This window comes from Lagopus leucura, unplaced genomic scaffold (assembly GCF_019238085.1).
Source record: "Lagopus leucura isolate 7727_CA_CO unplaced genomic scaffold, USGS_WTPT01 Super-Scaffold_100012, whole genome shotgun sequence".
NCBI classification, from domain to species: Eukaryota; Metazoa; Chordata; class Aves; order Galliformes; family Phasianidae; genus Lagopus; species Lagopus leucura.
Window position 1 is genome coordinate 19149221 of NW_024962267.1, and position 6660 is coordinate 19155880.

Sequence of the window (6660 nt, forward strand, 5' to 3'; positions counted from 1 at the left end):
ACAACCACTGCCAGTGCTTCTAGTGAGCAACAATATTCTGAAAAATGCATGTAACTGCTCTATTTTTAAAACACATATATATGATGGTAACTACAGGTTGAATCTTCAACTCAAATTTTGAAGCCATCACAGTGCAAGCCCTCCTATTTTCTATTCTGAAAGCCACACTGCTTCTTCTGTCCAGTACCAGAAAGTGCTGGGTGTTTTCTGTGCCTGCTGAGAAGCAATGGCACTTGCCTGAATTTTGCGTTAATTTACTCCTCTTCATCTACAGCTTGATGCGTAAGAAGCTGTAAATCTCCCTTTTCAGATGTAAGTCTTCAGCATTTTCTTCACTCTCCGAACCTCTCACATGATTGTGCTGGCACTAACGCCAGAAAAGTTTAGTCATGGCTTCTGTCCCTCCTGTGCCAAGGAAGGGAGAAACGAAAACAACCAAATCCAAAGCTAGCTGATGGGCTACAACCCAGCTCAGAGCTAATAAGCTAGAGAGGTACAGAAAAAGGGGGAATTTGCCCCAGGCAAGGTATCTATCAAGTGGGAATTTCTCCGTAAATGAAAGAAACATCCAGTTCCATAAAACTGAAGATTTGAGCAAATAGTAGAAACTCATAAGGTGATCCCAAGGATCACTGAGGCAGATCCCAGACCTGCATCCTTTAGTAAAGCTGGGCAGCTTCATTATCTTAGTGACCACCATGGTTTTCACTCTTAATTTTCCTAATCTTGAAAGAAAAGAAGAAGAAAGCAAAGCAAAAGCAAATCCCATCAGATGCCTCTCTTGTTTTTAAAGCAGAAATTCTGTTTTGGCTGCTGACACCATTTGAACCACTTTCTGCTGCAGTGCTGGAATGAAGTCTGCCATGGAGCACGGGCAGATGAAATTTGGGCCTCTCAACAACTGAACCTCACTCTTCTGCCAGCCAACTCCATGCCCAGCTTGGCTGGGGCTCTGTGCTGGAAGACACGTCTGCAAATGCTCATGAATAGAGCATGAAACAGGGCAAGACTTCATCCGTTTTTACTGCAGAAGAACCTCCTTGGCTTTATGCAACATGTGTGCATCTACCTGCACCTACAGACACAACCATGTATTAATCCATAGGCTAACCTCCATAACCAGGGTGAGATGCGAATGATGACTCCACTGATTTTTCTTCTGGAGCGAATTTCCCTGTTTATGATCCTTGAACTTAAAATAAGTGGAACAATAATGTCAAAGCAGCCACGTGCTTCCTGTTTGTCCTGCCATCCCTGCCTCTGCTCTGCTAGCAGCAGCCTGACCTGGAACTGAGCACAGGAAAACATGCAAAAGTAATTGGGCCATGAGAAATAGCTCATCTTCATTCATTCTCCAGTTGATCTTCATGCATACCTTTTTCATGGCAGCCAAATAAGTCTTTCCAAATGAGCTTTCCAAGGCTTTCTCAAAACAGCAGAAGACAGAGATACCAAGGCTCTTCAGAACCAGAGCTCGAAAAAAGCATTTTCCATGTCCACAAAAAAAGGTTGAAGCAGCATCTAAGAAGCCGCCCAGTTTTCTGCATTTTATGGCAACTAAGGCTACTCTGCATGATCACTCAGACAAGCAAATCTGGATTACATCTGTATGTGCTCAGATTTGCTTGTATTTTACTTTAATTTTCAGGGCAGGAGTAAATGAGGACTGTACCATGCAAAGGATGAAGCTCACCAACTGGCTAACCTTGCTCTGGTTCAGTTGCACAGCTGTGCCTGACAATCCAGTGGGTCCCAATTAAGCCAAGATAACAGGTGGTCATGGTCAGACACCATAAGGGAACTTTTGGGAAGAAAATGCATGGGACAGAGAAACATCTGAAGAAATGAAGGGCTGGGCAAAGAAAAAATGGCAGCATGAATGCGGAGAAAAGTAAAGCATAAAATAAGAGCGTGATCAAGAACTTAAAACTATGGGGAACATCACAATTCTAGCCCTTACGTAGATACAAATGCTTAGATACAGTGGAATAAACATCAGGACAAATGCCATTCACAGGCTGTGGCAAAGACAGAGACTGAAAGATTGACAGATAGCTGCAGGCAAGACATTCTGCCTGACTTTGTGTAGGCCAGGTTGCCCAAACCTCAGGGCAGGGCTAAAAATGATGAGAGTGCTTTCAACTAAAACCCAGAAAGACCTGCAATCTTTAGATCTCCAGCAGAGAGAGAGGTTAGTTGCTCTGATCTTGTTGGACCAAACCATGGTGAAGAGTCCAACAACGGATTTGCAGAGATGGACACACGCCTGTCCTTCACAACTGAAGTCTACAGTATGCTGCAAGACTGTGCACATAAACTGCTACTGTAGGACTTCCCAAACTCCCAGTTTTGCCTGCTGTACTAAACAACCCCCAAACATTCATTAAGTTCTAGAGGGCATCAGAGCATCACAAGCAGGGAAAGTAACGGCTGTGTGAGGTTGTATGCCAGAAACCACTTGCTTCTTCAAAAGAAAGGCATACTACTTAGGCTGGAGGCTATTAGCTGCCAGTTGCAGCTAAAATAATGGTATTCTCTCAAGTGCAAAGTTCTGTGCTACTTGTCAGGAGATCCATGGCAAACACTGCTTTCTTGCTTCCCTTGCACCATGCAGGCCAGCAGTGGCAAGGGATGTGCTGCCGTCACCGCCGTCCGCTTGCTGATTTTGCCCCCGAGAGCAGTCCTTTGCCAGGAAAAACATTGGGATATTTCCATTTTAGGAAGTGAGCTGTTATTTCACTTTTTTGGCCAACATCGATTTACGCAATTTGATACTGGTGAGGGACCGAACCCTTTCACAACACTTTCTACTGTTCACAGGGCTTTTAATTATCAGCAGATCTCCCGGTCTCCTTTGCACTCAGTGATTTCTGCTAAGGGGCCAGCTTCTCAAAATAGCTGAAATGCTGGTGGATGTGTGGATCTGAACAGAATATGTTGAGGCATGACTCCAGGAGCTCCTCTTCCAACTATGCAATGACTTCTAAGTCTTGTAGACTTGTAATCAATGGAAGAAGAGAAGTAAAGCTAAGATGTGTTAGTTTTACTTCTATCACTGATTCCCATTATATTGCTACTTGCTAGCTACCTGAAAGTTCTGAGACAGACTATGTCCTTTCCCTTGGCCTGATCAAAGACACAGCAAGGTATGTTTCTTGTATCTGGAATAAACTAAATCAGGCATAGGAAGGGGAAAGAAGAAAAGAGAGGCCACACAGATCCTTCACATTTGTCTCACAACCACACTTATGAGCATCTATCCTGTAGTAACCATTCAACTCATGCCTAAATAAAACACTTATGAGCATCTACCCTGTAGTAACCATTCAACTCTTGCCTAAATAAAACAAGCTATCAAGTACAAATCCAGTTCTTCTCACTCAGTTCTTCACTCTACCTCTACTGCAAGTCTGGATCTCAGAACAGCACAGGAAGCTCATCACAACGCCATAATTACTTGTTTCCAAATTCAGGTGTTTTCAAAACCACCTTTCCCTTTCTATTGCCTATAAGTATAAGCAAGTCAGGAAGAAGATATAAATCCTTGGGAGAAAAACTGCACTTTGGATGAGCCATTTTTCAAGGCTGTTCCAGAGAAATGAAACCTCGGACTGAACTGCTGTGGTTCAGGTCATAGCACGATTAATCTTAACCCTGCAATTAAATACACACCAAAAATCATTCAGAAAGTCCCTGGCAAAACCAGAGAGAAAGTCTACATTTCTTGAACATCTTGAATAAGTCCTTCTCAACCAGTTTTACTTCCCTTGGAGTCAGCTGCTCTCAGGTTAATGCTTCTGCAGTGGTTAGCTTTTGGCTATCTCCACTGAATTCAAGAATTTCCAAAGCAGAACCACGAAGCAATGAGCAGAACGCTGACAGATTTCTATCTGAACACAAAAATCACTCAAATTCCAAGAAATGCTATTCTACACACATGACTAATGCTACATTTTATCACTTTTCTCTTATTTTTTTTTTTTCTTTTCAAACTGCTTTGTTTCTTTGCCTCCAATCAAGCTCCTGCCTCTGAAGACAGTGGAAAGAATGGTTCAAAGTTGCTGGAGGAAAACCTGCATGGGGACAAGTTGTCTGAGCACTCACAGAAATCTACAACACATACAAATGCATGCATACATGCAGAAAATAAAAGAAACATGATGCCATTTGGCTGCCTTTCTAGATTTCCCTTCTTCGCTGAAGATCAGAGCTGGCCAAAAGGGTCAAGGTAAAAGTTGCTCTTGAAGAGGTACAAATAGAAAGGCAGGCACAAATAGTGGTTCAGGAATAATTTTCTTCATAGATGGAGCGAACAATTCTTGCAAACAGAAGTGATTTACTGCCTTGAGTCATTTATTAGCTGGTAAGTGACAGGGCTTTTTTCTGAGCTATAAAGTTGATCGTCGCAGTAAGCAACCGCAGGGCATAGCATACAGAGACGGCCCTTTGATAAGGGCATGAACCATCCTGAGGGGTAGTAAAGAGCCCAAAGACAAGAGGGTGGATGTTGGGTTGACCACCATAGCAGCTCACATCTTTATAAACCACGTGCATGAAACCACCAGGTCAAGGCCCTTGCATCTTAGTTGAGGAAGTACACAGATTATGCATGCCAGATACCCAGTCCATTACACTTCTGCTTTGCCTTAAAATACTACTGCAGTGATGCATGGAAATTTCCCACCTTGCAGAGCCCCCAGCCACCTGTCAAGACAGAGGGTGCTGTGGCACATGGCTCTGCTCTGCCTGGCTGCAACCCTGTACAGAGATGCATTAAGAACACAAAGCAAAGGGAGACTGCAACAAGGGTTTCTAGTGACAGATATGACTCACCAAAACCTGGCTTCATGCTAGTGGCTGGTATTAATAAACCAATCTCCTGAGGCAGTGTGCCTGGCAGTCCTCCCTTAGTGCCCTGGATTAATTGCCACTCAGTTATGCCTCAGTCCTATTGGTGCATTGCCACCCTTTAACACAGGCCTCCAAAGGACAGCAGCACTGACAAGGCACAGTGTTGACGAGGCTGTTGGAGAAGAGCTGCTTTTCTTCCCCTTAATGAATATCCCAAGTCAGAAGGGACTCCATGGGATCACCGAGTCCAACACAGCACCACTCAAACCCAAACCCTATTGCTGAGAGCGGTGTCCCAATGCTCCCTGAGCTCCAGTATCAGGGCTGTGCCCACTGCCCTGGGAGCTGCTCCGTGCCCACCATTCCTTGCCTCCATCTGAGCCTCCTGATGCAGCTCTGTGAGGTCATTCTGTCAATCTCCTCATCACAAAAAGGTCCAACAAGAGGACATGGCTTCCAGACCACAGAGACATCATAAGACTCATCACGTTGATGGGCAGATAGCCATAATGAGCTCCTGAAAGCTTGTGTTCAGCCTCAGTCCCGTAAGAAGGAAGATCAAAGGGAGCAGAACCTCAGAGATCAGGGCTGTCCTGAGGTAGGACATACACACTGGGCCCAAAGCACGCTCAAGACAACTGCTCTGATTTCTCCTTGAATGCATTAAAGTACAGAGCGGAAATATCTGGAGTTCAGCTGGGACGACATACAGCACAGCTGGGGACCCTAGAGAAATCTGAGGCTTTATGAACTTCTTCAAACACTTCCTTCTTTTCTGCCTTTTTTTGCTCCCCAGTTCTATTTCTTTTTTTCCTAAGAAGTGCTTCTTTTCCCAGGGAGAGATATTAAGTTCTTGATTTAATAACCGTGGTGAGGGCTGCACTTTATAAGTAAATAGAGAGATGTGCGGTCACAGAAATAGGAAAAACCACGGGAAAAATACCTCCTCTCACTCTTCATGGTAGAGAATTGATCTTTAAAACCAAACTTTGCCTTCAAATACAATATTCCTCCAAATTTGCAAGCATCTAGGCACACAGCACTCTGCAGCCAGCAGAGAGAGAAGTCAGTTTGTCTGAAGATGGGTTGGAGGGACATGTATTTGAGCCAGACTCTTTCCCTGGGGAGGCAAACCCCACTTTGCACTTTTTTTACATTTTGTCCCAATGCTACAATAATTTCCAAGTGACTTTTGCCTCTTTTTTTTTTGCAATGTGCCCAGTGTCTCTGGGAGCCTTCTGGAAGAAAGGGCCTCAATCAGTGTAGACCATGAGTCAGTTGGAGGGAAGGGAGGCTCCATTGGAGCTGGGGATGAAGTTGGTTTGCACTTCTGTTCCTGAGTCTCAAAGAGCCATGGGCACAGAAATCTGTGCAGGAGCTGGAAATGGTGACCAGTTAGGTCCCCAGCCAAACCAGGATAAGATTTTTGCTCCATGAGTCTGATGACCACATCCAATAGCCAAGGGAGAAATTAAACAGGAATATCACTGATGATAGCCATGGAAACTGCTAGCGGAAGGCACAGAGCCAAAGAAAGGAGAGAGTTCCCACAGAGCATACACCATGTGCTATCTTCCTGTCAGCAACTATTTACTGGATATTCAACAGGCTGCGGCCAGGTTTTCCAATACACTCCTTCTCATCCCACAAGAACACTACAAGCTTCTCTTAATTCAGCCTCCCTAGGTAGAAATTGTAAGTTTAGGCTGCAAGGTAATAGTGGGCTTGAGGTTTTAGGGCACTTAGAATACATTTTACAAGGCTGATTGCCCACATGGTTGACACAGTGCCCTGTGTCAAGGTATTTCA